This window comes from Sphaerodactylus townsendi, linkage group LG11 (assembly GCF_021028975.2).
Source record: "Sphaerodactylus townsendi isolate TG3544 linkage group LG11, MPM_Stown_v2.3, whole genome shotgun sequence".
Taxonomy (NCBI): domain Eukaryota; kingdom Metazoa; phylum Chordata; class Lepidosauria; order Squamata; family Sphaerodactylidae; genus Sphaerodactylus; species Sphaerodactylus townsendi.
The window spans coordinates 58,149,896-58,175,965 of record NC_059435.1 but is presented as its reverse complement, the minus strand read 5'-3'; the positions used below and the strand labels follow the sequence as shown (position 1 = coordinate 58,175,965).

General features: G+C 42.3%; 3 protein-coding genes across 14 annotated transcripts in view; 1 reads left to right on the top strand and 2 right to left on the bottom strand.

Moving 5' to 3' along the window:
• Positions 1 to 2,044, bottom strand: part of LOC125440900 (zinc transporter ZIP12-like) — a 24,171-nt gene extending 22,127 nt beyond the window's left edge. Inside the window, 1 exon segment of the mRNA XM_048510996.1 lies at positions 2,033 to 2,044. The gene's annotated coding sequence lies outside the window, so the exon portion shown is untranslated.
• The window catches only part of LOC125440894 (amyloid beta precursor protein binding family B member 1 interacting protein), a 198,855-nt gene that overhangs the window by 99,374 nt on the left and 73,411 nt on the right, over positions 1 to 26,070 (bottom strand). The gene's annotated exons all lie outside the window — the stretch shown is intronic.
• ABI1 (abl interactor 1) overlaps positions 1 to 26,070 on the top strand; it is a 242,457-nt gene that overhangs the window by 200,743 nt on the left and 15,644 nt on the right. The gene's annotated exons all lie outside the window — the stretch shown is intronic.

Here is a 26,070-nt window from a genome sequence, read left to right as displayed (position 1 = left end):
AGCACCCCAGTGATTCCAGCCGTGAAAGCCTTTGACAATACATTGAAATTGTATTAGTTTGCACTTTTTTCATTTCTCAGTCCTCTTATTTTTGTTTTTACCCCCATAACTAATATTCTGTTTTTTTTGGTCTGTTAATTTGTGTATACATCCTTCATTCCCTGGTGTTCTCTTAGTTCACCCCCTTGTTTGGCTTCAACCATCATGTTCTAACCCTTCACCATATCCTTCTTATAGAGGTAGTGAGATTTTGAATACATGGAAATTGTATTGGGTGTTTGTTTGTTTTTTGGTCCTTTCCATGTGATCTCTGATGACTTGCCAGTTCTCTAGTATTTCTGATGAACTCCATTTTCTGATTACAGCAATTTCAGGTCAAGTACTTTTTTTGTTTTGTTTGAGACGAGTTCTCAGAATGGTTTGTGGGTTGAGCTCAAAATACTATAAATAACTTTTTAAAAACACAAATTGTTTGCTTCAGTGGATGACTTGGAAGATGCCATTGTTAATGTTTCTGATTAAATTTTTAGAGACCAAGTGAGCTGCTGCCAAAGGGATAGTTTTTCATAGCTGCATTTTGTTTTTCTCTTTCTGACAGCTTGCTCTTTCTTCTTGTTTTGTTTTAACATACTGCCAGCATAGCCCTTTCTTTCCTCTCTGGGGAAACTCTCTTTCTTCTGTTTTCTCCTGGGGTTGGAGAGCTCCAATAGTACAAAAACCCCACCAAATTACAATAGTTTGGTGGACTAGACCCCTTCTGCAGTTAGGGAATTGGATCTTTACACTTCTCTCATTCCTTTCTGATTTTCCCCTTCCCCCCCCCCCCCCTTTGTTGCTCTTTTTGATGATCATGTCATGGTGGAAATTGTTTCCAGTAGCAGCAGAAACAGTCTCTGAAAGAAATTACCAGTGCAGATCATTAACAAAATGCTTTATTATTTTTTTAAAAAACCTTTAATCTAGTATAATTTGAATATTAAGAGGGAATTTTTAATTTGCCCCATTTGATTCTGAGCTGAGTTATAGAACTACCATTTCATTGGTGTATTGATCCAGAGGATTTTGTAAGAATTGAACTGAAGGATGTACGTCATTTTGCTGCATTTACTTTCTGGTGGAGTCCTGAAAATGGTTGTCACTCATTTCATGGACTTGCTTTCAGATTTGCTTTTTATTCCCTTCATTGTGGTTCAACATTGGCATGACCAGATTTGCATTTGCAGCAGATTTGTCAGAAAAATACTTTCTTAAATTTTTTTTGGCATGTGGTTATTCTGATTGAAATAGGACTGATGTGAATTTTCATGAATCTACACTGTCATGTTGACATTTCCATATTTGGAGACGAACAGCCTGATGTAGAACAGCTAAATAAATTGCATGAAAATCAAAAGCATTTCTCTGCTATTCATCCTGGTCTTGGATGCTAATGATAGTTCAGACCGATAAATGTACATGGCTGTGAAGTTTCAAAAACTGTGCAGTTCCCAAGTGTTTGGAGCTTCACAGTCTCGTAAGTTTCTTTCACCTTGTTGAAGAAAGTTCCCCAAACTAGTTGTGCTAAATCTTTGATAAAGATATTTTTGTACACTTTTTGTGATCTCTTCCTCATAGTCCATGAGATTTGTGATCTCTTCTCCATAGTCCACTGCTCTACCCTGTCCTAGTAATGTTGGTTTTCTGGTAAAAATTTAAATTGGAAAATTTTCCAATTCAAATTGAAATAAATTGGTTAAATAATGTATCAAATACACCATGCATAAGCATTGGAGTTTGTCCATGCTTGTTATTTATTTGTACGATTTAATATACCGAAGGGGGGTGTTGTTGTTTACATTTATATGTTATTGTTTACATTTATATGATGTATATATGCCTTACAGTCGCAGCCCATTTAGCCCATCAAACACAATTGAGTAGCAGCATAATATTCCTCATAATTGTAGATTGACCACATTTACATTTGTGGCATGGAAATTTTTCCATTGAAAAACATAGCATTGGAAAATTTTCTGGCCCTTCCTATGCCTACGGGTCAAGAGGGCTGGAGAAAGGCTTACAGAGGTATATAAAAAGGCTTTGCCTAAACTTTAACTCATTTGGATTAAGGTACTTCCCTATTCTTCCCAAGTCAGTAGGTGTGTTTAGTAGGTGGAACATACCTAACATTTGAGTATGCTTCCTAAAAATTGCATAACATAACAATCCTAGTAATAGCCATTTTAAAGGGAGCTTTGTGGGAATTTGTGCACTCTGAATATCATGTTACAGGAACAACTTATGCAAATGTTGGCTTTATGTAATATAAAATTAGTGAATTTTTTTGCGAAACTGTTTTTAATTCAAACCAACTGTGGAGGTCTGGAAAAACACATGACAATGCTTTTTGTTTATGATGCATTGTAGCATTGTTTTGCTTTTTTTCTTGGCCTCTTCAGTGAAAATAACTTTGGTATGCTTACTAAAATAAACTCTCTGAAACTTTTTTTTTAATAAAAAAGGTTAAAATCCCATTGTCAGCTGTTCAGTAGGGAAAAGAAAATGAATGGGAGACTGAAACCAACTCTCCTACCCAGACAGTGGTAGAATTCTTTGAAAAGTCTGTATGCATAGCTCTGTTAGATTGGTGAGGGTGCAGCATTGGTTCAGCATCCACTAGTAGTTCATGCAGTTTCACATAAAATTGGGTGTCCTGCACAAGTAAGTAACGTGAAATCAGATTGACAGTGAAGGCCTTTTTTTGCTCTAGACACAGGTAATCCTGTGGTGCTTATGGCAGATCTCAGAGAAATTTCTAAGGAAAAAATAATGAATTGCCTGAAAAAATTCAGATCCATATTTTCTTAACTATTAGATTCACCAGCATATTGTTTTCTTATGGCTTTACTGAGAACAGTTTGAGAATACTTGATGGGTTGGAGTGTTGAATGCACTTTTCTAAATTCATACACTGAAGTGCATATTAAAATCTATTTTAGAAATACTGTATACAATGACTTGACATCGTGGTTTTCAACAATGAACTGTTGGGTTCTGATAGAAATGTTCCTCTTGGCAGTATTAAAGTACTGCTCATTTTAATTCAAAAGACTAGGGAAATGATTAATTTCTAGCAATTGTAGTTTTGCTTCTCTTCTGCTTATTGTCAGCCGTTATATATCAGGTTTGTATTTCCATTTAGCACTGTGTTCGTGCATAAGAAATTGATCACCTAGTTTGAATGGCTATTAGGATGGAAGGGTATACTAAGTTGCAAACAAATGCCTGACCCTTCAGTATTATATACTGTTTGCATTTGGAAACCTGGAATGCTACACAGAATAACTGATACAATATTACTTTGTTAATTGCTTGGAAATTTGCTTACTGATAAATGAGGGCAAGGAAAGCCATTATATACACAGTATATTCATTATGTGTAGGTTGCCAGTTGGTTGAATAGTAAATTGTATGTTGTGTTTAATCTTGTGGTCATTTCTTTCACAGTGTAATGAAACCATATATTTCATAGGTCAGATTAATGATGATTTATTTTGTGGTATTTCAGTATTGTGATATAGTTAGTCTCTTTGATAAAACGAATTCAGTTAGAATAACCATAAAGCATTATATTAAGAACATAAGAACATAAGAACAAGCCAGCTGGATCAGACCAGAGTCCATCTAGTCCAGCTCTCTGCTACTCGCAGTGGCCCACCAGGTGCCTTTGGGAGTTCACATGTAGGATGTGAAAGCAATGGCCTTCTGCGGCTGTTGCTCCCGAGCACCTGGACTGTTAAGGCATTTGCAATCTCAGATCAAAGAGGATCAAGATTGGTAGCCATAAATTGACTTCTCCTCCATAAATCTGTCCAAGCCCCTTTTAAAGCTATCCAGGTTAGTGGCCATCACCACCTCCTGTGGCAGCATATTCCAAACACCAATCACACGTTGCGTGAAGAAGTGTTTCCTTTTATTAGTTCTAATTCTTCCCCCCAGCATTTTCAATGAATGCCCCCTGGTTCTAGTATTATTGAGAAAGAGAGAAAAATTTCTCTCTGTCAACATTTTCTACCCCATGCATAATTTTATAGACTTCAATCATATCCCCCCTCAGACGTCTCCTCTCCAAACTAAAGAGTCCCAAACGCTGCAGCCTTTCCTCTGCTTAAGGAAGGTGCTCCAGTCCCTCAATCACATCCTCGTTGCCCTTCTCTGCACTTTTTCTATCTCTTCAATATCCTTTTTTTGAGATGTGTTGAGGCCAGAACTGAACACAGTACTCCAAGTGTGAATTGCTTCCACGGCTATATATAAGAGCATGACAATCTTTGCAGTTTTATTATCAATTCCTTTCCTGATTATCCCCAGCATAGAGTTTGCCTTTTTCACAGCTGCCATGTACATTGAGTTGACATTCCCATGGAACTATCAATTAAGACGCCCAAATCCCTTTCACAATCTGTGACTGATAGCACTGACCCCTGTAGCGTGTATGTGAAGTTTGGATTTTTTGCCCCTATGTGCATCACTTTGCATTTTGCTACATTGAACTGCATTTGCCATTTCTTAGCCCACTCACCTAATTTATCAAGGTCCGCTTGGACCTCATCGCAATCCTTTGTGGTTCTCACCACCCTACATAATTTGGTATCATCTGCAAACTTGGCCACCACGCTACCCACCCCTACTTCCAGGTCATTTATGAATAGGTTAAAGAGCACTGGTCCCAATACGGATCCTTGGGGGACACCACTCCCCAGTATATTATACAGGCTTAATAAAAGAACTCTGCTGTCTGTTTCTCTCACAATCATGCTAATTATAAGTGGCAACCTAACAGATTTTCGTAACTTAGCAGGTGGACTTAGACTGGTTGTAATAAAATGCTCTAGCTTTTTGGTTTTTTTATGGTTTTGGTCTCTTTTGTTGTTAAATACTGTAATACAGTAGACAGATGGATTCACTCCCACAAACAAAATGGCTGATTTTATTCCATCCTTTTTTTCATAGGCCCAGAAAAGCTGTTGTACGCACAAATAGTAGGCAGCAAGCTAATGCAAGCTAAACAGCAGTAAGGCTTGATTTGGTCTCACAGCAGAATGAGGTGGCAAAGCCCTAGGGTGACAGAATGCACTGTATCAGGCAGCAGGTGGTGAATACCACTTTCAAGTGTACTTGTACATAAAGTTAACACCATGCAAACAGAAAGCAAGCAGAATAGGGAGACAAACACAACTCTCCTGTGGTGACCAGGCAGTGACGTAGTACCAACGGGGTGGGGGGAGGCATGACGCCTCGGGCCTGTGGTGGGGGGTGTTCTGGGCCGTGTGCGTGGCAGGGGCATAGGGCTCACCCATGCTGTGGGTGCAGTTACCCCTTGCTCCGGCCCTGTGACTGGGGGGAGTAACTGTTCCCTCAAGGTGAAGAGTAAAAGAAACTGACTTGTGGCGTGGATGACTGCTGTCAGGTACGGAAAGAGTTAATTTGAACCAGGCATCAGTACAGCTAACCTGTTGACTCATTTCAGAACAGCAACCTCTACCAGTGGGAAGGTGGGAAGTGGTAAAAATGTATGTTTTGATTGGAAGGTATCATCCTTGCTTGAGATGCTTCCAGGACATGTCTGAGCTCTGCCACAAGCTCTCCCAGGATGTGTCTGAACTTTGACAAACTCTGACCGTAGTCAGGAAAGGGCAAGCTACAAATCGAAAATGAATGAATGAATGAATGAATGAATGAATGAATGAATGAATGAATGAATGAATGTAGCGAGCCTGTTTAAAGTAAGAAATTTAATTAGGTGCAAAGAAAAGAGGCAGGATGAAAAGGATGGAGGTTTGAAACAAAAACAGATCTTATAATTTAATTATGAGAATCACCTATCTCTAATCTCCACAGGTGATTGAAAACCATAATTTGCAACCTCTAACGCTATTTGTCTAAGATACATATCTCTAGAGAAATGTCCAAGTTTATCTGTTGTCAATTCAAGATGGTCAGAGGTAAGACAAGGTGTTTTGGGGACGCTTTAAAAAAAAAATAACAACCAAGTTTCCCCATTTGTTTAATTTTTCAGTAGGAAGTTGGGGCTCATCCCATTTCCTTAAATCATGTGCAAATTCTTCATCCAGTAACAAGACGTGGGGAGACCTGTTAACAGATCATACCATTAAATTGTCCAGTCATCATTGTTGTCCATTCTAATCAGAATGTTATATGCCCCCCTCCACTAACAGTGTTTTAAGAATTTCAGGGGTGTCTTCAATTGGCACCAGCATTGCTTTAGAAGAAGAAGAAGAATTTGGATTTATATCCCCCCTTTCTCTCCTGCAGGAGACTCAAAGGGGCTTACAATCTCCTTGCCCTTCCCCCCTCACAACAAACACCCTGTGAGGTAGGTGGGGCTGAGAGAGCTCCGAGAAGCTGTGACTAGCCCAAGGTGTGTGTGGGAGTGTACAGGCTAATCTGAATTCCCCAGATAAGCCTCCACAGCTCAGGCGGCAGAGCTGGGAATCAAACCCGGTTCCTCCAGATTAGATACAGGAGCTCTTAACTTCCTACGCCACTGCTGCTCCTGCTCCTTTACTTGATCTGATGGCTTTTTGTTTGTGATGAGTTATCATAGGTATGCATTCCAAAATCCAATCATCGACCAACAGTTTGAATTGGTACAACCCATTCTACTACCTCTGTTAGCTCATTTTTCTTCATTCTGCTGTATGTGGAATAAAGCCTAACAGAACACTAATGAGGAGGGTGAATGGGATAAAAAAATTGTATAGACTAACTTCTTATACTGCTGGACCTCTGTCAACAGTCAGGTTTTTGTGACTTGAAGTGTCATCATGGATTTAAAGGGAGAATGTGAGGTCCCTAGTTTAAACATTGAAAGTGATGCTGTTTCAGGGTGGGGGAGAATCCACCTCAAAACAGCATCACTTTCAATGTTGTTTTAACTGGGGACCCCAGATTCTCCCTTTAAGGTGGATTTAAAAGAAGAATTTGGGCTCCCTAGTTTAAACACCATTGAAAGTGATGTTGTTTGGGGGTGGATTCCACTGGAGATGTTTTGTGAGAGATGATGCTGACATTTGTTTGGTAAATATAGTGCTGGGGGTGATTTGTGAGAGATTTACATGCTTAATACACACTTGCACTGGCTTGGAGTTGTTTCTCTCTTAAATTTGTATCATGTTTTTATTACATTGAATATTATGATCCATCTCTTTTTTATTGGTTTATATAGGTCTATATTTAATTATTAAATGGTTTGATGGGTTTTTGTGTGTGTGTTTTCGTTTGGATAAAAATTAACAAAATATTTTTTAAAAGAAGTGTGACATCTTCATATGTAGTTTGGAATGTTGGTAAAATAAAACAACTGTTCTTAAAGGACCCTATTACACTTCAGTTTTGCCCACATTAAAATATGCACTAAAATGTTTTGTTGGTAAATATGGGCAGAATTCCAGCCCTGATATATTGACAGATGCATTGAATTGCCAAAGGAGGAATATTTTTATCTTCTATGGTGCAAAGAGAAAAACCAGCTTTTCCTTTCAGGCATTTCAATCACAAAAGAACAATATGTGCAATTATTGAGTGTGATTGCTCCAGTGTAGGTCCTTTCCCCTGGGTCACATTTCATTTGGGAGGTCTGTTTCAGTTTCCCCTAACTATATGTCAGATGGCCTGGAGGAGGAAACTGAAACTTACCCCCTCGAGTTTCATCCTTCTGTTCCTTTAAAGCAGCTTTTAAAAAAAGGACCAATGCATTTTCCTTTCTGTGTTATTAGATCTGTGTGCATAAAACTTGGTTAGAATAGTGGGATGAGTGTGTCTTTAAATACTAGTTACTTAAAGTGCTAAATTAAAATTGAATGATACATACATCCTATCATTTTTGCTTGACGATCCACATGCAAGTGCTATATGCATGTGGCTCTCTTGCATCCTACTCACACAAGTGAGGGGGTATGTGTATATGAGTTGTGTGCCTCTGTTGAAACAAACAAGGGATCTCTGGATTCTCTAGAATTCTATTTTAAAAATCTTAATTCAAAACAGATTTGTACCAGATTTCTTTTAAGGGAGGACATTCAGAGTGCTAATTTGCGTTGCTATTTCTAGCAAAATCATAATTATCTCCCTATAATGTTTTGATAGGGGCTTGACTCACTCAACATTTTAAGAATTGTAGGGTTTTTTCTTAGTGGTATAGATACATTTGTAAAGTCAGTACTTTTGAATAGGCCACAAATTGGGCCTATTCAAAAGTTAACCTTCATGGTCAACTTTTATATATCCTTCAGTCCTAAGGGGAGATAATTGCTGTGCAACTGGAGATGGCACAGCCATGGCCAGCAAGCAAAAAGTGACGCTGCCCCTTTCCCCATGCAAGCCCCTTTAGCAGCTCAATGGGCTGTGCCACTGATTTTGCTGGCGTAGGTGAGCGCCAGCAAAAGCGGGCATTCCTGGCATGAAAGGGCTTAGGAAGTTGACTAAAGCTGGCTCCACCACGGGGAACACCCCCTTGGGGAAGCACTTGTACCACAGCTGTGTTGGCACCTGGATGTCGTGCTGGTGTATGGCTCCCCAATAAGTTCTTCGGTGCCTGCATAAAAGCAAATTTATTTATCTCTTGGTATTTATACTGGCATTGGGGTCACATCACCTCCTTGGTGGTGGTGAGGTTGCCCCTCTCTCAGGATTACACTGTTAATGAGTATGTATTATTCTGTACTGCTGGAATATTCTTTAAAAAACAATAGCCAGAGCATTGATAATAATATGTACTTCGATGCATAATCGAGCACCTGTGAATGAAAACTTTATACAAGTGATCTTTCCAGATTTTGGCATGAGCCGAACAATTGAATAAGTCAGTCTTGGCCACTTTTAGAGGAAAAAAAGAAATCAAGTGGACTAGATCAAAAGCTTGATGTTTGCTTTAGATGTATGTAAAGTGATAAATAATTTTCTCAGATTCAGCACTGCATGCGTAATGTAGTTGTGGGTTGACTTCTAATACAGAACTCAACGAGGAAATCCTTGCATGTAAAGGGTTGATCTAAAGATCTGGAAACATATGCATTAAAAAGCAAGATGGGGCAAATCTAGAACTAAATGAAAAGATACTGATAGCCACAAATGCAAAAGAAGAAAACATTCCAAACATCTGATGTCTGGTATTAAAGATAAACACCTGTGGTTGTTTCTGATTGCGGTTTGATTAGATGGTTCATTTTTTATGGTTCCAGACCAAGTTATTAAATTGCAGTGAATAATGCATTTTGATAAAATGGTTACTAAATGTTTCTAAACCTTTTCCCTACTTTAAAGACCAAATTCTTGTTTGGGAGCCTGCTACTAATGGCAACACTTGATAATTCTTGTTAGGGGGTCTTGTATTATCATATATATATTTGCATGCGTATGTTTAATTTCTAGGCAGGAATGTGCATGGTGCCAGTTAAAATATAGTGTTACTTCCCAAGGCAAATATACATTGATGATATTCCCGGAAAGCATTACATCCCTGTACTTTTTCCATGCCTAGCCAATAGAGACTTGTCTGGCTATGTAAAGTTTTGCATGTCTCATTTAAAGCAAAAAGTTTCAGATGCAAAATGTAACTCAAGGATGGCATTCTTGTATATAAGATGATAAAACATTGTAAGCCATAAGCCAGTGAATGAGCTACATAATCACTGAATGTTTGTTCCATCTGTAACAGGAATAATATTGACAATAGTCATTTTATTTTATTGGTCCAGGGATATTCCAGATCATCTCGCACAGATGGAAGTGAAAGGGTAGGTCAGAGAGGCTAGTATAATTTGATTCATCTCTGCAGGAAGCCAAACACTTTTCCCCTTTCAGTTTTCAGGCCATTAAAATTTTGGAATTTTGAAATTATGCAATACCCATTTTCCTAACAACTATATACTTTTCCACTAACTTATATCAGATGCATCACTGGGACTTAATTAGCCTATAAAATTCTGCTATTTGGCTTGCAAATGTAATTTAAATGTCTAGATGTTCTCTACAATCAAAACTGCAAAGGCATCCTGTGCTAAAGACAGCTGCTATCTGCTGCAGCTGATGCCAATCTAACATGTAACTTGGTTTCTGCCATCTGATAATAGGGAAAAAAAAGTCTGCTATACATTTTGGAGTAAGCAAAACATAGTGTGTGATCTGGCCAGTCACGATTGGATGAGAAACATGCTTGGATATTAAGTTAAACTTTATAACATTGAAAATACTAACTTCTTCAATATTGTTGTCATTGTTTTGCTGCGTTTTGGAAGAACCTGGGAATAGTATGCATGCATGGAGGTCAAGGAAACCATGCTTCTACCGTCTCTTTCCACTCATGTTCAGAGGAATGATAGTATGGTGAGATGAGGTCACTCATGTTTGGAGGATTCCTTTTTAGTGTGGACAGTTTCAGAGACTTTTCCTCATAAAGGCCTTCCTGTGGCTTGCCTCCCCAGCTAGCATAACTTTGTCAAACTGCCCCCAACTGCAATTTATTACACGTGCTTGTGGCATAGAGTCAAAAAGTGTGAGTTTATTTATTTATTTAATGATCTTTAGAGTCTGCCTTTCTCACAGGGACTCAAGGGATAACACACAGTGAGCCACTACAGGGATTACACATAGTGAGCCACTACAGTCACAAAAATGGGACAATTCAGTAACCAGTGCATTAGGATTTTAGAAGTTGGGAACTACCAGAAGAAACTGAAGCATAGTATCAGTATTCACATGACACATTAAGTGGTACAGAAATTAATAGGATCCTGCCTATAGTAAGCTAAACACAGCAGTACAGACTACAGTCCTTAATCATTTATCCAAGCAAGCTTGTAAAACCATTTGATATAGTGCAAACCAATTTCCTGCCCAGAAAAGTTCAGTTCTGCATTGTTTGTGGAAGGCTAGAAGGGTGGGAACTTTCCTGACCTACTCAGTAGATCACTCCCCGAGGCAGGAGCCCAGCAGAGAATGGGAGTAATGCTCATACTTTGTCTAGTCAAGTCACCTGTGCCTGACCTTGTTTGTTGTCACATGTAAGATTAGTGTAGGATCCTAGGACATATGAGCCCGAGAAAGGGGTGAACAGCCATGTCCATTTCAGGTGACAAAATGGCATGTGAGGGAAGTTTGAATTCCCCTTCCCCTTTGCACTATTTGGAGCCGCACGGATCAATACAACGATGAGTTACATTGATCCTGCATGTGACAATGAGTTGAATTGGGGATGTGCCCCAACTCGTATTACACATATTGTATATTTTGGTCCTAAGTTTAATCATAGCCTTGGTATGTGACTGATGTTGTACAACTTTTTGTCAGGTGCCTGCAGTTCAATGGTTTCCTGTGAAATTCTGCTGCTTGGGAGTTAAAGATGGGTGCCACATTTGTAAAGAATGAAGACAATTGCAGTAGTATATTATCATATACATTTGAGCATATTTTCTTGAGCAACACATCTTCCTGCTACCTTGGACAGATGCCTTGGCATGCCATGGTCTTCCTACTTGAAAATTGTAGTTGTCTAACCTTTGTAATTAGTTATGAACAGCTTCTTTCCTACAGAACTGCCAGATTTTCAGTCTAATCCTAGGCAGAATTATACCCCTCTGTCCATTGAAGTCAATGGCTTGGTTCCAGGGGCTCTGAATTAGGTTGTTATAGTTACTGGTCATGCACAGTGGAATTATTGATTATACATTTGACATTGCTGAACTGACGAGTCTTAAATAGTTGATAATCAAGTTAAACATAAATACAAAAGTGTATTGTAAAGATGTAATAATAACAGTGTCATGCAAAAAGTGGAAAGAAACCCTGTTTCTCAGAGTTGTAAGCTACAATATTGAAGTTAAAGCTCTGCTTGTGATCTGAATTTGATTCTGATGAAAGTTGATTTATCTATCTGGCTTAAGGTTGACTCAGCCTTCCATCTTTCTATGGTCAGTAAAATGAGTAACCAGTTTGCTAGGGGTAAAGTGTAGGTGACTGGGGAAGGCAATGGCAAGCCATCCAATAAACATAGTCTTCCTATACCCTGTTCCACATAAAGACCTAAGTAAAATTGTAATTTCATCAGGCATTTCCTCTTGCTCTTCCCTTCACATTCTCCATCCCCCCCCCCTCACTTGTCGCAGCCTGGTCTGGGCTAGATTACAAGTGGGGGTCATGGAGCACATGGAGGGAGGGCAGGAGGAAATAGCAGATGAAGTTACAATTTTACTTAGATCTTCTTGTGGAATGGTATAGTGAATATCATGATGTGACATCACCCTCCTGGTCAGTAATGGGGATCGGGCGGTATAGAAATTGAATAAATAATAAAATAATAATAATAATAATTGGGGACTACTTTTACCTTTTATGCATGAAGTGAAGCAGAACCTGTTGAAGAGGTAGAAAAGCAATTTCCAGTGAAAAGGGAGTGTTTTGTAATTTGTGCATTTTTCACTCTACAGCTTATCTTCTGGTCAAATGACTATAAATAAGCCGAACTGAACACGCTGCCACTCAAATAGTTTGTTACACAACAGCACTTTCCCCCCCTACAGATCTATTCTCATGAATACAAAAAGAGTTTTGGGATGCATGCAATCAGGATGACTTCATCAAGTTTTTCTAGATTTTGCCCTCCCCCGCCCCCCGCCCTGCCGCTCATTGTTAAGAAATCATTTCTCTGTACTCAAATAAGCCTAGTAGCTGCGCTTTGCAGACTTGGTTTAGAAAGCCAGGTTTGAAACCCTTGAAAAATCAGAAGCTGCTCATTCTTGAACCAGAATGATGGCATCTCCTCATGTGGTCTAGAGTCACATGATCCATTGTGCTCACTGTATCTGTAGGACAGTTTTCAAAATTTCCAGTCATTCTAGTTGGATGGATTATTGATGAAATTGTTCTTCATATCTGATGACAATTTAATACAGTACATGGTAACTGGACTGGATGACCTTTGTTACAATTGATGTTGGCCTTTCTCAGTGTTAAGTGACCACTCAATTTATCTAACTTACAGGAAATATTGTGATTGCTAAATGAACTGTCCAAGTCATAGATATCCACCATTCATCTTGAAAAGGTTCAATGGACACAAGTAATAAAGAAAGGTCAAAGAGCATGACTTTGAGGGGGGCGGGTTATGAAAAAGAAAATCTAGAGCATTTTCAAATATAAAAGTGGAAAAATGAAACCTCAATCCAAACAGTGTTTCATTGGCAGTCTGATATATAACAATTTAGAAAATGTTCTCTTAGCATTTGTAGTTATAAAACTCATTTTCTCTGCGTTCTTGTTTTCCAGCAAAGGCAGACATACTGAATTCTAGCTCATAAACAAACTCTACAAATTTAGTCATACATGTATAAAGCTCAATTGTTTATGACGGTATGAAACTCATTGCAAGCACATATGAAAAACACTGTATGAATAGCTTTGATATTGTTAGGATCTATGAAGAGATTTGTCTGAAATATTTTATTTTTCTATTTGGACTGAGTTGTTTTTGATTACATGATTTGTATGCATATATGTGAAGCTCCTGATGTTTAATGTTTTGAAATAAGCACACTTTGATTGTTTGGCTTTGTACTGAATCAGTATATCTATTGCATGGGGATGTGTGGAGACTCGTTCCATCAAAGTCACTGACACATACTTGTTGGAAAAGAAATCGGCCGCAGCCCAAATTTATTCACATATAACAAAACTTTGAAGCTGGGCGAGCATAACAGAGCACATTCCACCCCCAGGCAGCAAACCGCTGGACCTGGTTATAGGGCAGCCCCAGCTGACCCTCTTTAGTCCCTTCGGACAGAACCCTGTCCGGCACATCCCCCGAGGGAACTGGAACAAGTGAAGTTGCATTTAGATGCCACATGGACGCAGAAGAGCCCAATTTGTGACACCCTCCCTGCCGGGCAGCTGGGAAAGCTCTTGGCACGGCCCCCAGGCTTGTCTTCAAGAGCTCTATCGCCACCACGGACCTCATATGGAGGCTCCCTCGTGGGAAGGTCCGGCATGCAAGCTACTGCCTTCCCACAATAGGATGTGCTCTTATGCCCAAAACCATACCGAGCTGTTAGAACCAACGAAGCTCCCAGCTTCCAGCTTCAGTGCAGCCCAGAGTCACACTGCTCATTGCGTGCCGCAAAGCCACTGCAACAGAGCAAATCAGACGTCATTTTGCTCCGAGTGCGTGCCGTGGAAGCAACTGCAACAGAGCCAGCTCATTTTAAGCTCAGTGCATGCCGCTAAGTCACTGCGTAAACAGAGCAGTCTCAGTGCATGCAAGAGCATTTGAGAGCATAACCGACATCATTTCGCCAGATGTCCTGACGTCAATCTGAATAAGTGTACCTCTATCGGCGCAAAGTCGAGCGCCTCGAGCGCACAGGATATATCACTATTAGAGGAATAACATCCCCTCCCATATCCTGTACAACCCAGGCTCGCGGACCGACAAGCCTTAACCTTGGCTTCATTTCCACCTGGCGGGAAGCAACTGCATCCCTCCAATTCCTCTGTTCCAATAAGCTGTGACTGACAGCTTGGTCGTTGATCGTCTTTACGATGCAACAAGCTCAGGTCAGGCTCCATGAGGATCCTTCCAAGTCCCTCCCTGTTCTAGTAAGCACAACCAAACAGCTTGGTTTTTTGGCATCGCCATAGCCAACGCAGCAAGCTCAAGTCCAGTCTCCATGAGGGATCTACAAGGCCACTCCCGTCAAACCAGCAATGCCATTCTCTCCCACTTGTAGCACAACTCCATCTGGGAAGCCGAATCGAGAAGGATGGAATCCCGCAACCAAGGAGTAGGGAACACCACCTCAGCTGGACTCTCGGCTGCGTAACTTGACCCATCCCAGGACACAACGTTGTGGTCCACCTCAGCCAAACTCAGTAACGACGGCGCCGCCAGAACTATAAAGAGAACAGAGTTACAACAAAAGGTGAGGCCAGATCGGTACACACGGGTAGCCAGAGACTTCCAGCAGCCTCCAGCCTGAGCGGTCTGTAGCCTGAGTCTAGTTCCACGTGATGGCCCTCATGAAGGAGGCTTTCAAGATTGCTGCTCCCACCCAGAAGAAGTGGGGAAACCAAACTGTCCAGCAGGAAGACCCAGAAATCTCGAAACCAAACGCCCTTAGGAAACAGCTAATGAATTCTTGGATATCTGGACCCCTGTTAACGAAGTCATGTGAGTAACCGCCGGTTGGCTCCAAATGCTGCCTCAGGCATGGATGAATGCAAATGCAAAAAAAGCGGGAAAGCGGGACTGTAACCCTCGCTATGATTTGGTGAACGTGGGCAACAAGTTCACTGCACCAGAAAAAAAGCCATGAAAGGCCAAAGTAAATAATGGCTTGGAATGGCGTAGCTCATAAGTGAGAGTTACCAACTGCGTCTGTGGCATTGAGCAGTGTTCTTAGGAGCCCCTTTTGTAATGGAGCTGCCTATGGTCCTCGTGGCTCTAGGGGAATACCGCTGCCAACCGACCCGCTGGCCCACCGGGCTTCAGTAGTGGGCATGGTCCAGTGATTCCTAGGGGCTGACAAGTGTTTGGCAAAATGAATCCATTACCTGTCCCTGTAGTTCTCACGGCTATTGACTGAAAGCTGAGGGCCTTCCTCTGCTTAGCCCAGACACCTAGCGGATCAAGCTCAGAGTGCACTTTTGCAAGCTGGGCTCCACTGTACTAGGGCTGAAGCACTCCACCATGGTCGCCTATAGGCATAACCATATTTTTTTTTGGGCAATGGAGCTGCCGATGCGGCTGTAAACAACTAGCCTGACAACCAATGCCCTTCTGGAACAGGGATGACGATCTCCATTAGCTGTGGAGCCCTGGCCACGCGGTGGACCACATTGGAGCAGCGGTGGCAGTGCACATCCCGTCACCAACCATAATACCGCTGCCCGAATCAGCTGGCTTAACGATGGAATCCCCCCACCGGTGGTTCCACTTCCTCTGGATCGATGGGGCAAACCAACCAGCCCTGAGCCGCATCCCACTCCAGTTGGCTGGCTTGATAAGACTAGGTAAAGAAGAAATGGAGAGAGGTGAGGGCAGACCTTTCACCTTGTCAACTAACTATACCCTGCTCTGGGTGACCTGTCCTCTGCCCCTGCCCCAGGGAGCCCATATGCAGTGAGGAACCCAGTCGAAAAAAAAAAAGGCCCCGTTGATAAAATCTCCAAGCCAACACTAAGAGTAAAAGCACAGAACCAATGACCAGGATCGAACTTAAGTATAAGCAGGATCAATATCTTATCCTGAGTCTACTCTTAAACAGCCCGGTGCTGTTGAAGTGAAGAAGGTCAGAAAAGATTGGTGTTCTACAGCACTTTCTCATTTGAATAAGTATCGTGCGATGCAATGAAAATAAACAAAATCTACCATATAAATAGGGGAGACCCATCCCTGGTTAGAAATTGCCTGTCTGAAATAGCTGGCCACTTTGGAAGCTGGGGCCACAGCTGCCCTCATTGACTGGGCATGAAGACCCTGTGGTGTGGTTTTAACCCATGTCCCCAGATTCGTCCCACCTCGGGTTTGCCCCCCCTGCCAGCCATCCGTGGTCACCCTGGTCCCTCTTAAGCAGAGTCATAGTGTGTGACTGGCCCAGGGTCACCAGCAGCAAGCTTCCTGGTGCCAGTGGGGGGGTTTCCATGTGGTAATCCCAGGTCTTAGCCCATACCTGAACCCCTGAACCATACTGGGCGGTTTTGGAACCAATGCCAGCCAGATCACCAGATTGTTGTCACCAATCACAAATCGGCCAAATACATGGCCTGTGGCACTTCCTCTTTTTTTTTTTTAAAGGTGCTACCTCCCATTGTTATGATGGAACAGGGAGAGGAAGACTGAACCCACTACGCCCGGTAATCAAGAATTACTAAAGGGGAGGAGACCTGAAGGAGTCCCCTACTGCCACAAAAGGCCTCCTGGCCAAGCAAGATCAAGAGCCTCCCGGGGATGGGTTGGTATATCAAGTTGAAAATAAATAAATAAATAAAATTAAATCGCTTCCACCAATACACTTGGCTGATCTGAAAATGCCTCTGGCTACAAGCTGCCTTTGGGAGCTGGAACAATCCATCTGGTGCATCTAATTAAACTGTTTGCAATATCCATGTTGATACCTGGAAAAAAACCAGCCTTAAAAAGAAATGCCAATTTCAGTTCCCATAACACCACCACTCCTGGGCTAAAGCGCCCAACCCTTACCAAAATGGCTGGATTGTCTGACAAACGTCCATGCCAAGCTAGGTCTCTGATCGGTATTATATTGTGGCAGTTGCCATAGTGAACACCTGAAGTGGCGAGAAAAGTCGGTATGGTCACCGCCTTGGATTTTTGCAAGCTGGGCCTAAAGGCCCTTTAAAGTGCTACAAACCCTGCTGACAAGTTAGGGTGTTCCTAACGGGCAAGCGCTTCCATGACAGCTTGAATTCAAGCCCATAAACACTTGTCCTATAAATCCAAGACCTGCATAAAATCCGAGTGAAAACACATTTCCTCACAACTTGTTATAAAAACCTAGAGTGTGCGGCTTTAGTAGGTACAGAGGGATGATCACGCTTCCAATGGATTTCTGCATGGTATAAAAGCCTACATTGAACCATATATAATTGACTTAAACAGCAAGGAATCTGCCCAACCAGAGTCAGCCCCAGTTAACTTCCGAGCTCTGACAAGCCAGCTTCAGCTTAAATGATCCATTTGAATAAATGTGAATCTCCCAATGCCACATCAAAGGCACGTGAGGTCCTTTTGCTCACCACCAGTTATAAAAACAACAACAACAACAACAACAACAACAACAACAACAACAACAACTGCTGAATTACAGTCCCTTTATCAACTTCTACTTGCTCGGCATAGTGGCAGTTTGCTCTGCTGCATATATCCAAAGGAAGAGACTTACCTACCTTGTGACAGGTGAAAAGAAGTGGGCAAGGGGCAATCAACTGCTGAACTCCTTTATCATCATCAGGATGCTTGTGGGAAAGGTTTTGATAACTACTTTTCAAAGGTATGGTCATGATGCATGGCTGCCTTCCATATGCATTTCAAAAACCTAAAATGACTCAAACCCCTACAAATCCTGCTCGTTTACATTACTGGGATTTCCTTCCAAGTGTTGGGGGTGATAGGGTTGCAACATCTCCAGGGTTGGAAAAATTCCTGTAATTTGAGTTGGGAAGAGGGAGGATGAAATGCGTTCTTAATGCACATAGCATCCCACCCTCCAAAAGCAGCTGCTTACTCTATAAGCTGTCGAGATCAGCTGTAATTCCTGAGAAGCTCCAGGTCATAGCTTAGGACTGGCTTTTTGTGGGGAGAGTGGAGGCCTGATTTCCGAGTAATGAAAGCATTATTGAAGCCTCCCCAGCTCAAGCAGAGCAGGAATCAAACCCGGTTCTCCCAATTACCGTGCACTTTACCACTACACCACGCTGGATCTTTCCATCTTTAATTGGAATCCAGGTCATCCAGGAAATTACAGTGCACCTGCTCTTTAACCCACTCACACCCTGCTGGGTCTCTCTCCATCCGCTATTTTGAAACTGGATCATCCAGAAAAATTACAGTGCACCTGCTCTTAACCACTACAACTATGCTGGATCTCTCCATCTGTTATTTTGAATCTAGATAACTTGAAATTGTTAAAGAGGCAGGATGCTAAGCAAGGCCCCCGGCCCCTTCATCCTCACAGGCAGCAATACTCTGGGTCTAACGCACCATAGAATTGAAGTAGCCGCTAAAACAACAGCGGCGCGCAACGCAGGCCCATTTCTTCGGTGCCGCCGGTAGGCGCTGCATTAACCGGCCTTCCATCAAGTACGATCCCGTCACCCAGATGTCCAACCGACCGCAGCGCTTGAGGCCAGGAAAGGAGGGAGGGTGATTAAGCTTCGGCAAGCCTGGCGGCTTTGCAATAAAGCGTAGCAACCCGATCCCTCCAGCAGATGAACGCGGCCGCCTCTGAGCCGGAGGCTGAAGAGCCGCTCCTGCCAAGGGGAGTGGCGGTGGCCAGAGATTTTCCTCAGCCCACAGCCACGAAGCCTTTGCTTCGCGGCGGCCCCCCTTTCCCCTGCCGCCTGCTCGGAGAAGCTGCCTGTTTAACCTCTGTCGCAGAGCTCTCCCGAACCCTGAACGCCTCTCCGGATGAACACTGTGCGGGGGGGGGGGGGGCTTAGGCCGCCGGTCAGGCTAGAGGGGGGGGCGCTGGGCCGAATGGGGCTGTCGCAACGCTTGGCTGGCCCTCCTAGGAGCCTAACTTTAAGCGCGAACGCAGCTCCGCAATACAACGCGGAACCAACGCTCCATCCCAAGGGTCCCGGCAAAGCCGAAGACCCGCTCTTCGAGGCCAACAAGGGAGCCGTAATAACGGTCTGCCTTAAAGCGGCTGGCCGACAACCCCCAACAGACAAGCGGCCGGACGAACACTCGCTCCGGTGGTGCCCTCACTGACGCGGCCGAATCAACACTAGTTTGGCCGTCTCAAAATGGGACCGGCTGGGGAATTGTAAGTCACCAAAGGCAACTGCTGCCTTCGTGGAGGGAGAGAGGAAAGAAAAAGCCCCCCAAAGAAGTCCCCGGGCAAAGGCCGAGTCATAGCGTTCCAGCGAGGGAGGCAGAGTGAACGAAACCTCCCTCCCTTTGAAAGCCGTGGGCCGGCCTCAAAGAGGCCGGTCCCCGCCGACGCAGCCCTTTATAGGCTGCTCAAGGCCCCTGTCACGTGCCGGCACCCGGCCACGTGACAGCCTCAGTCGGCCGGCGGGGAAGGAGGCTTCCACTCGTTCCTCCCCCCTTGCAATGGCGCCTCCAGGCTGAAGCCTGGGGCGCGATTTGCCTGCACAAGCTATTGTCTGGTCACACACAAGAAATTGTCACTGGACTCAAAAGTTTCATGCTAGTTCTAGCATAGAGTTTCCCATGGTCTTATGTTTAGTCTCTTTGACACAAATTCAGCCTATTGGACAGGTTTTGATTTATCCATTTGTCTAGGTAGACAGAAATCAGTAAGCCATTGGATGCAAAATTGTTCTTGTGATAGATTATTTGTAAAGTTACTGACAGGGAAAAACCTCAGAGCAGCATGTACTGATCGGAGTCTGCTGATTTCAGTGGAACTTGCTTCTAGGCTTATATGCTTGAGATAGCAATTTAGGAGGCAATTCCAAGCAGATCTAAGTTCCATGTTATTCAACCAGGCTTAGTTTTAGGAAAGTATCCTTGGGGTTGCATCCTTAGTGGATCAAAATACAGCACTAAAATTGAGACCCTTATCTTGATAGTGGGAAACGTAAAAGTGCTATAATATGCTTCAAAACTGGCATATTCCTGTATACTGTTGTGGGCCAATCCCTGGGGAGTGAGGAGTCCTCAGGGGAAGATCTGGATCAAGAGAGTTCAGCCCAACCAGAGCCCCAACAGGGGGCAAGCTCAGGGTAGCTGCAATCCCAACAGTGGGTGAGCTCAGGACATCTAGAGTCTCAACAGGGGGTGAATTCGGAGCAGTCAGAGCCCCTGCAGAGTGATCTTGAACAGCAGGCTAATCAGGGCTCAGGGTCCAACGTATTTGCAGAAGCTGCTTATTTACCTGCCCCAGCCCCAGCTGAGGTGCCTTAGGCAATTAGCTCACCTGAGACAGCTCATCAACGCAACAGTGATGCAGAGAACTGTTGCAAGCAAAGAGGCAGAGCGTGTGATTGCTGGCTCAAATGAGATATTCCTTGCAGGATGAAGGTTAGGCCACTGTGAGGACCTATAACATGGGGGATAGCGAGACACACTGGCTTGGACGTAACTGGGCAACTTGATTGCTTTTCCGTTTCCATTCACTGGATTGAACTCTGGACTCTGACCTCGCCAACGAACCCCTTGAATTCTGAACTCGTGTGACGAACTCTGGACTTTTTGTACTGGTAACCTGGTTCTGACCTTGGAACTCTTAACTCGCCTTCTCAGTTTGCAGACCTTGTTGCTGACTCGCAGCTCACTGCTGCTTAATGGACTGCCTCTCACCAGGAAAGGCTGCACTCTGTAACCTGATACCCCTGGCCCGCAGCCTACTTCAGTACACCCCCTTATCAGATTTGAATGATTATTCATATGACCCTCAGATTAAATAACAGTGCTCACTGTGGAAACTATTAACTCCAAAAAATGTGATGGTCCAAGAGAGAGGCTAGTTGGTCTTCAGAATGACTGAAGACATTAAAGTCTCTGTGCACTATTGTCAATAATCCTTGAGTCCCGTTTAAAAACTAAAACCAACAAAACAAAGGGAGCTATACTCAACCCATAAAACGGACTATACCCTTTTCCACAGAAAGAGAGATTGCAGTTAGTAGTAGCTGATGCAGTGGAAAGTGCTTGAACAGTGTGTCTCCACACTTTAAAGTAGTGCAGTCACTATATTATCTGGTAGAGTTTATAATGTTATTTAAGCACCACTTTCATCCAAATCATTATTTCCTGCACTAGTAAACATAGAACTTTGGAAAAAATAATATTTCTACTGCCCTGGATGACTAGTTGGAAGACTTTTCTATAGAATAATACAGTTGGAAGATACCCCAAGGGCCATCAAGTCCAACCCCCTGCCATGCAGGAACAGACAATCAAAGCACTGCTGACAGATGGCCATCCAGCCTTGTTTAAAAATCTCCAAAGAAGGAAACTCCACTACACTCTGAGGAAGTGTATTCCACTGTCAAACATACCTGTCAGGAAGTTCCTCCTAATGTGGAATCTCTTTTCCTGCACCTTGAACCCATTACTTTTTGTTGTATTTGCTTAGCTGAGTTAAGAGTTCAGTTTCATCTTGTTTATTTCCCATGCTCTATGCATTAGTGTACAGACATTGAAAGCCCTCTGGCTGCTTATTTAAGGTTTTATTCCTCACACTGGTGGGTTTATGAACTATTTGTTTAGTTCTCTCCATAACCTTTGAACTATAATCTCCAGCACTTGATGAACTCCTGCCCACTTGAATACTGTATCCCTTTACCACATAACTCAATTTAAAGCCTTCTGATGAGGTTTGTGAGCCTCCTAGCAAAAATGTTCCTATCTACAAGTGTGAGTTGCAACCCATCTTTTGCCAGTAGTCCCTCTTCATGAAACTGCAGATCGTGATCCAAGAAACTGAAATGTTCCTGGTTCACTATCTGCAAAACCAGTTGTTCACCTCTACTATTCTTCTTTCCCTCTCTGGGCCATGTCCTTCAATGGGGAGTAGAGATGAAATGACCACCTGTGCATCCAGACCCTTCAACTTCCTTCCCTGAGCCTCAAAATTCCTTCTGATGTCCTGAAAGCTACGTCTCAGGGGGGCTTTCTGCACTACAGAAGGGAGCTAAGGTCGACTCGGTTCCCTTCAGTGGGGGGCGATTCCAGGCTGTCCGCACAGCAACTTACTTGGCCCCCTGGAACCGAGCTAAGTGGGCGGGATCATCTTGGTGCCTGTTTTGCTCCTCGATCGTGATTGGAGCTTGTGTTACCATGGGAAACGGTAGCGTTCTTTTTTAAACAGTTTTTACAGTTTACAGTTACATGCCCGCCACGACTCTCCCGTTCTGCGCATGCCACAAAAGCGGCTCCTGATTGGTTGAACGGATGAGGCGTCATTTTGATGCTTCCGCACTTCGAAGCTTCGAAGCGGTATCGACCTTGTTCCAGCAGAAAGGTGCAGTTCATAACTGCGACAGGGATGTCGCAGTTCTGAGGGAGGGGAACTGAGACAAAACAACATTGAGCTCAGTTGCAGTGCGGATACACTGAGGTGAACCTAGATAGAAACCAGTACAACTCTGTCAGTGCGGAAAGCCCCACAGCGTCTTTTGTTCCCACGTAGATCAAAAGAAAGGGGTGACGATCGTGGGCTTGACAAATCTTGTCAGCCTCTCTGTGACATCTCAGATTTTTGCCCCAGGAAGACAGCACATCTCTCGAGACATCTTATTAGGCCTGCAAATGACTGTTTCTGTTCCCCTCAACAAGGAGTCTCCTACCACCACTATATGTCTTTTCTGGGGTTTTGCAGGTGCCATTTTATGAGCCTTCTGACACCTGAACATTTCCTGAAGGCTGACTTTGTTGCTCCTGTATCTTTTCTTTATCCTCACTGACAAGGGAGAGAACTTCAAATCTATTTTGTAGATTCAAACTCACAGAATGCTCCCTGGTCCCTCTACTTCTTTGAGACACATTCCTCTAATAGCCCACTTTTGGTGTTTGAGAGCTACTATTCTCCTCAGAGTTCCCCTGTGGGTTCCACACCTATTATTGTTTGCTCCATTCTGTCCGGGAAATCTTCATTATTGTTGATGTAGATACTTGCACCTCTAGCTGCTGGACCTTCTCTTCCAAAACTTGCTGCAGTTGTAAATACCCACATTCCCTAGCAAAACCCCCCAAAACATTCTACAGCTATTGCAGGTGACTTGTAGCACTAAATGGACAGGAAAAGGGCAGGCACAACTATAGAGAAAAGTAGCCATCAGGGGCAATATAAATGCTATTTTTTCAAAGTTCTGTATTTGCTAGTGCAGGAAATAATGATTTGGACAAAAGCAGAGCTTAAATAATATTATAAATGCTATCGGAGAATCAGAAGAGGGGGAATAACAAACCTAGGACCCCAAGGGAGCATTCCACCACAAGAAGGTCCAGGAAGATGTGACAGTTTAATCATATACCTCCTAAGTTCTATTGGTTGAAAAGGGTATAGAAACCTGGAAGGTTGAGCCACAATAATTAATATTTTAAAAAGTAAAGGTATTCCCCTGCTCAAGCACCAGGTTATCACTGACTTTTACTAGGCAGATTGTAAACCTTTCTGCACAACCAAAATGAAATGTTTTGAGGAAGGAAATAAAACACTTCTTCCAAGGAGTTCTGCAGTTTTTTTAACCCCCAAAATGTTTTGCAAAAGTTTTATTTCATCCTCAAACCATTTTATTTGGATCTTCTAAACTATCAATCTTTTTTCCTAAAACATTTTTAAAATGTTTCCTCTTTGCCTGTGTTGAGAAATGCCTGAATTTGAAACTCCATGCTCTCCCTCCGACTCTGCTTCTTTTGTTTCTCTGTCCATCTGCCATTTTCTGCTCTCCACCATTTTCTGAATATTCCTATAGATGTTTTCTCATCTGGTCTCATGGCTGCCACCATTTCTGTCATTGCTGTACATTAATACATTCATAATTGCCTGCTGATTATGTGAATGTCCTGTTTTTCTTTTAAAATTTTTTGAGTGCTGTGGATTAGACACCACATAGATTTGGTATCACAATCAGTAAGGCTTTGGTGATTGAATGTTTGCAGCATTGAAGCCACGCATACGTGTTTTTTAAAAGAACCGTTTTCCTCTGAAATGTTTTATTTTTCCAGGCTATGCAGACAAACCCCAGCAAAACTATTATTTTCAAAATGTTTGGCAAACATTTTAAATGTTTTGTGTGGAAATGGCCTATGTTTACAGGGTGATTTGCCATTGCCTTCCTCAGTTATCTAAACTTTACCCCTAGCAGTCTGGGAACTCATAGCATAGAAGGCTGAGTCGGTCTTGAGTGAGCTATCTGAACCCAACTTCTGCTGAGATCAAACTGAGTTTGTAAACAGAGCTTTGGCTGCAATACTGCATCTTACCACTCTGCAGTTGTGTTTTAAAAGAGTAAAAAACATAAATCTAAAAAGGTAATTTTAATACATATGAGAAATCACAGCTAAATTGCACAGTGCAACAGCTAAATTGGTTGCACAGTAAAAACCACCAAGGCTATATGCATTTTGTCCCATCGGGCCTTCTTCAGTGGTCACAATACGATGTATTCATACATCTACAATCAATGAATAGCATAATCATTGAACAGTCCATGCAAGCTGCTTGTGAAGCAGATCATTATTGGGGCTCCAGATGCTGATAAAAGCAAAATCAGGCCTAAGCTTGTCCTGGAGTTCCCATCAATCACATAAATAAATGTAATATTGTATATTGTTAATTAGTTAGTTCTTCCTCGTATGTTGTTAAGGAATGCAGTTATTTTTCTGTATACTGTTAGAGAGAGTAGGATGGACAGGTATAGCCAGTTAGTTCCCTTGTTGGAGTAACTAGGTAGTATTGTTAGGTTATCTTTGCAGCAATTATAGTTAGTTTGGAGAAGTTTAAAGTTACTGTTATGCATTTATATAGTGTTATGTTATGTTATTGATACATTGTTGACATATTTTTGTAAATGTGTTGATATTGATTTATTGCTAATGTATTGATATTGTCCATCTATTGATATTTTTGATATGTTAATGCTTTGTTAATGTATTGTTGATTTATTGTTATTGTACTGATATAGATTTAGTATGGATATGTATTAATATGTTTTGATATAGTGCTGCTGTTATTGTTATTAGCAAACTGTTAGGCTTGATATGTTTAAGTCGCCATCTGCAATGTGATCTTTATGCTTAGTTTTATATATTATATTAGTACTTATTTTGCTATAATGTATACTGTTTTGCTATGTTGTTAGCCGCCCTGAGCTCTACAGGGATCAGGCGGGGTTTAAATTGAATTACAAATGCAAATAATGCAGCCATGCTGCCATTGGCTGCACAACTTGCAGCGAGTGTTCCTGTGTCAGCTGGTAAAAGGCATTATAATATGCTTTAAAACAGGCATATTCCTGCTTATATCCTGTTCTCAGATTTGAATTGATCTGATTAGCCATATAACCATTATATTGAATGACAATACTTTTGCTGTCAGTGTGGAAATGTCCAACTTACTTGCTGTTTATTGAGAGTTCAGTTGACTTCACTTTGACACTCTGTGTGTTTCACAGTTTACATTCCTACATTGACAAAGCTGGTGCAATAGCCTAAATGGTTATGTTCCCTAGTACACATTGTCATTTGACTGAAATTTCATTATGGGCTTGTTAATGCTGTCAAGAGAAAGAGGTAGGGTAGATTGTCTGGTTGTTAATTAGGTCCCATCAACAAAACTATTAGCACAGTATGCCAGAATTACTCCT